The sequence below is a fragment of the Mauremys mutica genome, chromosome 2 (assembly GCF_020497125.1).
Source record: "Mauremys mutica isolate MM-2020 ecotype Southern chromosome 2, ASM2049712v1, whole genome shotgun sequence".
In the NCBI taxonomy this organism is placed as follows: domain Eukaryota; kingdom Metazoa; phylum Chordata; order Testudines; family Geoemydidae; genus Mauremys; species Mauremys mutica.
The window spans coordinates 118,433,534-118,443,020 of record NC_059073.1 but is presented as its reverse complement, the minus strand read 5'-3'; the positions used below and the strand labels follow the sequence as shown (position 1 = coordinate 118,443,020).

The window sequence follows — 9,487 nt, the reverse complement described above, 5'->3', positions numbered from 1 at the left end:
TGCCGGAGTGCAAAGCTCACCTCAGCCGTAGCTAGGGAGCCGTGTCTGCAGCCTCCAGCCTATCTTTATCGCACCAGCTCATACCCAATTAGAGCATTTGTGTAAAAGAGGGGTTCATTGAGGCTGAAATTCCTATTATGGTTTTGCACTTTGTCAGTTTTGCTTAAAGTGTTAGTCTAATTTATTGCCTATTTCATGGGTTTTAAAATTAGGGGTTATACGTAGTTTATAGGCATTTTTAGGGGGACCTCCTATAGTGCTGATGACAGAAGAGGAGTCAGTACAAATGCTAGGCTCTCTGAGGCCATTGACAGATAAATCGTAGAACCAGCCACTCCTTGAATTCCAAAATTTAGACTCAGGGACTACTGAGTTATCATCATGGTATTATTCAGAACAAGATTAGGGGAGTAACAGGTGTTATACATGCCTATGGAATTATAGTACCTATTCATGCCAATGGAGAATCAAGTACACTCCTCTTGATTAGATTATAATTTTACAATCTACCCTGATTAAGTAGATAGCACAGGGGTCGGCAACGTTTCAGAAGTGGTGTGCCAAGTCTTCATTTATTCACTGTAATTTAAGGTTTTGCATGCCAGTAATACATTTTAATGTTTTTAGAAGGTCTCTATGTCATTATTATATAACTAAACTATTGTTGTATGTAAAGTAAATAAGGGTTTTAAAACGTTTAAGAAGCTTCATTTAAAATTAAATTAAAATGCAGATCTTATCAGTTTAATGTGATCCTTGCCCTTGCTTTTCCTTGCTGAGTTTTCTAATGTCTGGCACGTATTTGGATACTTTAAGCTGCATACAGGCAACAGGATCAGTTGTTAACCGGCTCCGAGAGGGACAGAGGACAGATTTCATGTGTGAAAATACCCGTTCACACAGGTATTTGGATCCAAATGCTGAAAACATTGCAAATGCAATTTTCTTCAAACAGTTAAATTTCACTGGCAGGGATGTCCAGCAGGTCAGAATAGAGGCCCCATGATCTCTCTCGGTAGCTTCGCACTCCGCAGATCTCCAAACTTTGATGCCCACAATTCTGAGCTTTTTAACTGAATGAGCTGCATTTTGAAATCTTCAACACCCATCCACTGAAATACAGACAAACCCAAGTCACTTTCATTGAACTTTTCAGGTTTAATTAGAAAAGAAAGCATTGGGGCAAATCGCTGGAAATCTTGAAATCTGTCAGAAAATTCTGGTTCCAATTCTTGCATGTACATTCCAATCTCATCAACACTGACAGTGCAACATGTTGATAGCTCTTTTATGTGGTGGAAATAGCGAAAAGTCGAAGTTTAAATACCCCAAGAAAAAGTTTTACAACAAATACCTTCCAGACTTCATAAAGATCCATAACCATTTGCCCTGCACCCTGGAGACAGAGGTTGAGTTTGTTTAGGTGAGTGGTGATGTCAGTTAGAAACATGAGTTTACACAGCCATTTGTCATCATCCAGTTCAGGGTAGTTTTGTCCTTTTCCGACAAAAAGGCCTTGATTGCATCAAAACAGTTTACAAAGCGCACCAAAACTTTGTCATGACTTAGCCACCGAATGTTGTTGTGAAGTGGAATGTTGTTATAAGCACTGCCCATCTCTTCTATCAGTGCTTGAAACTGTGAGTCAAAGCAGATCGAGCATCAAGGAAATTCACAGTTTGCACCACTGTATTCATCATATTATTAAGCTCTGAATTAGAAATTTTAGCACACAGGTTTTCTTGATGGATGATACAGTGAAATCTGACTGTCGTGTGGCCAACTTGATCTTCAAATAACTTTACAAAGCCCTTCTGTTTTCTGACCATGGCAGGAGCACCATCTGTTGTCACACAAAATATTTTTCTGATGCCAACTCCTCGTTCTTCAAAATGGTTTACAAAACTTTCTGCTATATCTTCCCCCTTTGTTGTGCCATGCAGGGGTTTTAGGCAACAAAGTTCCTCTTGGATTTCATTGGAAGCACAATATCTTGCAACAACTGCCAAATGTGGAACATCGTTTATATCCACACTCTTATCAACTGCAACGCTAAACACTTCTGTGTCTTTTAATGCAGTTGTCTGCTTTTCGTTAATGTTTTCTGCCATTTCGCTTACGTGTCTCTCAACTGTTCTGGCAGAGATATCGTATCTTTATTTGACAAATCATTGAACAAAACCTCCCAACTGCTGAGAAAAACTTTTTATATATTCCCCACCTGTAAACGGCTTTCCGTTTTTTGCAATGCATTGTGCAATCTTGTAACTTCCTTCTGTAGCTTGATTTTTCTTACACTTAAGCATTTAAAAACACTATTTTGCTTCTCATATCCTGCTTCTGCCTTTTTGATCGATTCCGTCTTGTCTGCTTCGTCAAGAAAGGTTTTCTCATGCTTCGTTTGAAAATGTCGTCCAATACTTGATGTGCTACAAACTTTCACAACAACACTTTCACAACAGAAAGCACAAACAGCACAGTCCTTCTTTTGAATAAATCTAAACGTGTCTGCCCAAGAAGGCTGAAATAAACGGATATTTAACTTTGCTTCCTTAGGAGCTGACATTTTGTCAAATGTACCCCTCAACTCACAGTTGAAAAAAAAATGGCGACAGACAGCACGCACAATGTCAAACGCAATGCGCTGTTCCATGTGGCATGATAGTGATATAAGCAGCAAATCAGGACTTAAAAATATCGCAGTGGTGCTGGAACAGTTTTTAAGGTGGGCCACAGATGGAGGCAGCTGCAGAGTGCCAGGCCGAGGCCAGGAGCAGAGCCCCAGGCTGGCGGCCAGGACCCCAGGCTGGCAGCGGAGCCACCTGGACGGGTGGCCGGGACCCGGGCCTGCAGCGGCTGAGTGAGGCCAGCGGACGGAACTCCAGGCCAGCAGCAGGCTGAGCGGGGCTGGTGGTTGGTACCCCAGGCCAGCAGCAGAGCCCCTGGGACTGGCGGATGGGACTCCAGCTTGCAGGGGGCTGGCGAGCAGAACCCCAGGCCGGCAGCAGAGACCTGGGCAGTGTGAGTGCCACTAAAAATCAGCTCACATGCCGCCTTTGGCACGTGTGCCCTAGGTTGCTGACCCCTGAGGTAGCACATAGTTGCACAACCACGGAAATGAACAGTCTTCCCTTGTTCTGCAGGGAGGAGTAAATTGCTTCACCCCTTTTCACAGAGCATCTTACTTTGTCTGTGCACTGGCCAGTTACTGTGCTTGGTGAGTATGGAGGCTAAGGGGCAGAGCTAGGGATTCTCCTACTACCTGCCCAGTCTGTTCATTTGTTCACAAGGAGAATGTTGGACAAGCACGTGTTCCATTTGCTCTTCCATTCTCTGCTTGTGTCATGTTCTAAGTAGGGCTGAGGAGCATAGCCCAGAAAATGCGGTGACAGTTTAACCCTATGTGTGCAAAGCAAGAGATAAGATTTATTAGTTTGAATTATTGATTTGTAATGATTTAGGTAAAAAGGCAAAGAGAAAAAAGTAGATAACTGAACTATACTGTTCTATATAGGGGTCATAGTTCCATAATTTATTTGGGCCAGATTCTGCCTCCTTTCATGGAATAATAACTTACTGTACATGTAGTCTTATTTGGTCTGCTCTCAGAATAAGTTTCAGAGTAGCAGCCATGTTAGTCTGTATCCGCAAAAAGAATAGGAGTATTATCTCAGTGTTATCTTATTCTGAGTATCTTATCTCAGAATAAGATAACACTGTTTGAGTGAACTCCTGGCCCTCCTGAAGTCAATGAAAACACTCCTATTGATTTCAGTATGGCTAAGATCTCATTCAATGTGAGTAAGGATGCAGAATTTGACCTTTTATTTTTAAAGCAGGTGGAATAATATAAAAGGAATGTAGCTGGGATAAGTCCTTATTCTCAGTGTTTGTTCCACTAGACCACATTGCTCTCTAACTGTGTCAATTAAGCATTCATCTTGCTCATAAGAGGTCCATTGGCCTACGTATGCACCATCTTGCTTTCTTGATTGTATTTTTTATCATTGAGAAATACCATAAGTTTTAACTAAAAACATATTACTAAATTCATATATAGTATTTCTCTGCTCTGATACTTTTTTAAAAAATCAGAGGAATCAAAAGGAGAGAAACTTTGTAAATAGTTTAACATGTACAGTTTGTCTTCAATATTATTATGAGCACTAGAAACCTGATAACTTCAAAGTAACTCAGTCCCAGAATGCATACTGTATCATGTATTTTAATTACGTGCTGCCCTACTAAGTTAAAATGCTATAATGCTGTCTTGAATTTCGCATGCATCATAAATATAATTTTTCTCAGTTTTGATGTTACACTTGTAAAGTATAGTCCTCAGGCTACATGAAAAGAATTATCAAACTTTTTCAGTGTCACTGAATTGCTTTTTAAATTTGTTAAAAATAATGTTTTATTTAATTCACTATCAGCTATCTACATTGAAATCTGGATGAGAGCTTGGCATATAAAATCATAAATGTTAGAGATTGGTAATCTAAAGGGTGTTTTCTATCTAGCTACCTGCCAGGCCAGTGTATAGGCCTAAACACAGGATGAATCATGTATCAAGCTGATGCTATATTTTAGTCAAAAAATGTAGCAATCCTATAGGACCCTGTTTATAGGAATTAAGAAATCCTGCCATACTGATATATAACTTCCATTCACTTCTCCTGAGAAAGGTGTGCCTGGCAAGATTTCTTATAGTTCAAAGGCATATTTTGACAAAAGGCAATGTTCAGATTGTTTTTATAAAATTGCAGTTTAGTTTGAAAAATTGTTCTACCTTGGCAGTGTTTTTAACTGTAAACCTTTACAGGAGACTTTACAGATTACTTATATATAAACAATTGTTTACGTTTTTTATAATGATTTTCTCTTGACCGAAAGGCTGCTTGGCAATACTGTATTTGTAATCCTGTCTTTTCTCATGCACAGTTCTGCATCATTCCAGTAGGTGGAGCGTTGTGATTAACTCTGCAAAAGAAACTTGACCCAAAGTAAAATAATTCACCACAGAGTGGGTGGGGGAGGAGGGATAGGATGAAGTGCACTTTGCTTAGAGGTATCAATGTCCTGTATGCGTGCTTGATACACAAAAATCTATATCTAGACTCTCACTCTCAATGAAAATAACTTGAAAAAAATAGAGTCTGTCAAATGGAACACTGCTTTAATCTGCTGTTATCATAGTCAAGTTTTAAATCTAAAATACCTGAGGTTATAAATTAAATGTCAAATATAATTAATTTGGCACTTGAAACACGAAGTGGATGACTGTCCTTTGGAGAAAGCCTGACAGCTTTATGTATGTCACATTGGTATCTGTTAAAATGAGCTTTACATGCCAGAAAATCCTAGTGTGTCATATTGCTGTTAGCTGTACCATAATTTTGTCTATATAACTTTGTCTCAAAATAGTTCTTGCATTAATTGTCTGAGGCTTTTGAAAAATAATATAAATAGGTATTGTGTATCTAATCTATTGATCTATGCTAAATGCTGGTTTTATTATAAATAAAATGTGCAATGTACTACTTATTGTATTACATTTTATCCTGCAAATACCTTCTCTGGTATGTGTCTGTATTTTATATATATATTATACAGATGGGGCAAATCACATGCCCTGTGCTGAACCTGGGCCCAGACCTTTTGTAGTTACGTTGGGATACAATCCTTCTACTATCTTCTGAACTGTGCAGTAACATCCACATCCCCCACACTCTCTCTCTGCAGGGAGGTTTTTATGGTAGATATATGCAATCTAAGGCCTGGTCCACACTAGGACTTTAATTCGAATTTAGCAGCGTTAATTCGAATTAACCGTGCACCCATGCACACCAGGAAGCCATTTAATTCGACCTAGAGGGCTCTTTAGTTCGAATTCGGTACTCCACCCCGACGAGGGGAGTAGCGCTAAATTCGACATGGCTATGTCGAATTAGGCTAGGTGTGGATGCAAATCGAACTTACTAGCTCCGGGAGCTATCCCACACTGCACCACTGTGTTGACGCTCTGGACAGCAGTCCGAGCTCAGATGTTCTGATCAGCCATACAGGCAAAGCCACGGGAAAATTTGAATTCCTTTTCCTGTCTGGCCAGTTTGAATCTCATTTTCTGTGTGGACGTCGTGGCGAGCTCAGCAGCACTGGCAGCGATGCAGAACTCTCCAGCAGAGGAGTCCATGCAATCTCAGAGTAGAAAGAGGGCCCCAGCATGGACTGACCGGGAAGTCTTGGATCTGATCGCTGTGTGGGGCGATGAGTCTGTGCTTTCGGAGCTGCGCTCCAAAAAACGGAATGCAAAGACCTACGAGAAGGTCTCCAAAGCCATGGCACTCAGAGGATACAGCCGGGATGCAACGCAGTGCCGCGTGAAAATCAAGGACCTGAGACAAGGCTACCAAAAAATCAAAGCGGCAAACGGACGCTCCGGAGCCCAGCCCCAGACATGCCGCTTCTACGAGGCACTGCATGCCATTCTCGGTGGGTCTGCCACCACTGCCCCACCAGTGACCGTGGACTCTGAGGATGGGATAGTGTCGAGGGGCAGTTTCTCGGCGATGTTTGCCGATGGGGAAGATGAGGAAGGGTTTGTGGAGGACGAGGCAGGCGACAGCGATTACAATACTGCTTTCCCCGACAGCCAGGATCTCTTAATCACCCTCACAGAGATCCCCTACCAACCCTCCCCGGCCGTTAACCCGGACTCCGAATCAGGGGAAGGATCAGTCGGTAAGTGTTATAAACATGTAAACATTTATTTCTTAACAAAACAGGAATAAAAACTATATAAAAAGAAGGTCAATGCATATAGGTATCGAACAAAAATCCTCTTGGGACAGTTCAACGAAGCTCTCGTAGAGGTACTCGAAAAGCCTCCGCAGGAGGTTCCTGGGGAGAGGTGCCTTGTTGGGTGCTCCGTGGAAGCACACTCTTCCGCGCCAGGCCATCAGGAGGTATAATGGGAGCATCGCCTCGACCAGCATGGCAGCATAGGGCCCTGGTCTGTGCAGGGATTCACGCAGCATTCGCTCTCTGTTTGTCCTGGAGACCCGCTTCAGGGTGATCTCGCTCGGCGACTGCTGCATCTAATTAGGGGAATTACTTTAATGTTACTATTGTGAATGCTTGACTTTTCCTTTGCATAACAATGACCGTCGTTTAACAGCCACGTGTTGTAGGCTGCAGAGGAAAAGCATACAGGGATCTTTCCCGGGGACAGCCGCGAGGGGCTGGAACAGGGTCAGACTTTATGCTTTCCAGATTGCCTGCAGCAGGAGGGCCCTGCTATCCATTAACTGTTAAGCAGCCTAAAGTTTCCGGCTTACCAGGCCTGGCTGCTACAGGGATTCTGCTGTCCTGCCCCACTTGTCCGATCTCCAGTGCAAGACCCCAGGCAATGAAAGCGAATGCCGAAAATTCGAACTTGTCCTGAGAGCACATGAGATTAGGTGCCCTGTATGGTCTTGTTCACAGAAACTGAGTAGACTGTGTTCAGTGTTCGCAAACATGTATCTTTGGAAGGAAATCACTTCCTTTTTCCCATCACACAGCTGCGGCTCTTTCCCGAACTGCCCCGGCATCCCCCTCACAGAGGCTGGCGCAGATTAGGCGGCGAAAGAAAAAGACTCGGGACGAGATGTTCTCTGAACTGATGGCCAGCTCCAGAGCCGAGGCGGCCCAGCAGAGCCAGTGGAGGGAGACCCTCTCTCAGCAGCAGCGCTCACACAGCGAACCGGAGGACAGGTGGCGACAGGAAGACCAGCAGGCGACTCAAACGCTGCTTGGACTAATGAGGGAGCAAACGGACACGCTCCGGCGCCTTGTGGATGTTCTGCAGGACTGCAGGCAGGAGCAGAGAGCCCCCCTGAACTGTATCTGCAACCGCCCTCCCCCGCCACAAAGTCATGTCCCCCACTCACCCAAAATCACAAGAAGGAGGGGCGCTAGGGGCCGTGAAAACTGTCACTCCACCCCAGCAGAGCGCTCATGTACCAAACAGCTCTCATTCCCTAAAGTATGAGAATTGCTTGCCTTCCTGGCTCACCCGATCCCAAATCCCAGTTTCATCCCCCAACTGTGTAGTTGAGTATTAAAAATAGTTTGCTGTTCATTACTGTTTCCGTCATGTTTCTTTGCAGAAGACTTTGTGTGAAGGGTGGGGGAGGGGTTTGTTAATTGCATAGGACAGCCACCATTAACAGGGTACAGACATGGGGGCAGGATCAACAGCAGGTCACACACAGAGTGCAGTCACTAGGCACCCGGGTCACTGTGCGAGGTGTCTGCTGCCCCAGGTCAGTCTGGGAGGTGTATGTTGCCCCAGGGTCCGAGCGCCTGGCATCCACAAATGGCAAGGCAGGGTGCCCTTACCATGCCCTTCCACCCTAGCCATGAACCTCTCCGATGCCCTGAGCCCCAGCCAGAGCCATCATCCACCCACACCTACTCACCCTTCCCACACACCCCTCACCCCTTCCTGCAAACCCACCCCTTCCTGCACACCCTCCGGTAACCGTCCTCCCCCCCGAGACCGCTGTAGGAGCAGGAGCCTGTCAGTCCTCGAGTGTAGAAGCGGTCTGTACATCACTGCACACCGTACCCACCACTGTCTGCGTCCCTGTTGTAACCCTTGAACGAGAATTCGTTAGTAAAGAAAACTTTGTTAATTAAAAATGTTCCAATAACTTTATTTTTAAACGTCTGTTGGAAGGGGGGAAACCTGGTGAACGGGGTATGTAACCGCTGAAAAAAGACAATAGTAACTGAAACAGGGGCAGGTTCAGCTTCTCTGTAAAGAGACTGGACAGTCATAGGTTACCCTGCTCTCTGAGGAACCTAGCTTTCAAAGCCTCCCGGATGCACAGCGCTTCCCGCTGGGCTCTTCTAATCGCACGGGTGTCTGGCTGAGCGTAATCAGCAGCCAGGCGATTTGCCTCAACCTCCCATCCCGCCATAAAGGTCTCCCCCTTGCTCTCACAGAGATTGTGGAGCACACAGCAAGCTGCAATAACAATGGGGATATTGGTTTCGCTGAGATCCGAGCGAGTGAGTAAGCTCCTCCATCTCCCCTTGAGACGTCCGAAAGCACACTCCACCACCATTCTGCACTTGCTCAGCCGGTAGTTGAAGAGCTCCTTGTCACTGTCCAGGGCGCCTGTATAGGGCTTCATGAGCCAGGGCATTAGCGGGTAGGCTGGGTCCCCGAGGATCACTGTAGGCATCTCCACATCCCCAACACTTACTTTGTGTTCTGGGAAGAAACTACCTTCCTGCAGGCATCTAAACAGACCAGAGTTCCTGAACACATGCGCGTCATGAACCTTGCCCGGCCACCCGACGTAGATGTTGGTAAAACGTCCCTTATGGTCCACCAGTGCTTGCAGCACCATTGAAAAGTAGCCCTTTCGGTTAATATACTGGCTGGCCTGGTGGGCCGGTCCCAGGATAGGGATGTGAGTGCCATCTATAGCCCCAC

At 44.8% G+C, this 9,487-nt stretch overlaps 1 long non-coding RNA gene across 1 annotated transcript in view; it reads left to right on the top strand.

The window, feature by feature from the left end:
- The window catches only part of LOC123365272, a 151,106-nt gene that overhangs the window by 559 nt on the left and 141,060 nt on the right, over nucleotides 1–9,487 (top strand). The gene's annotated exons all lie outside the window — the stretch shown is intronic.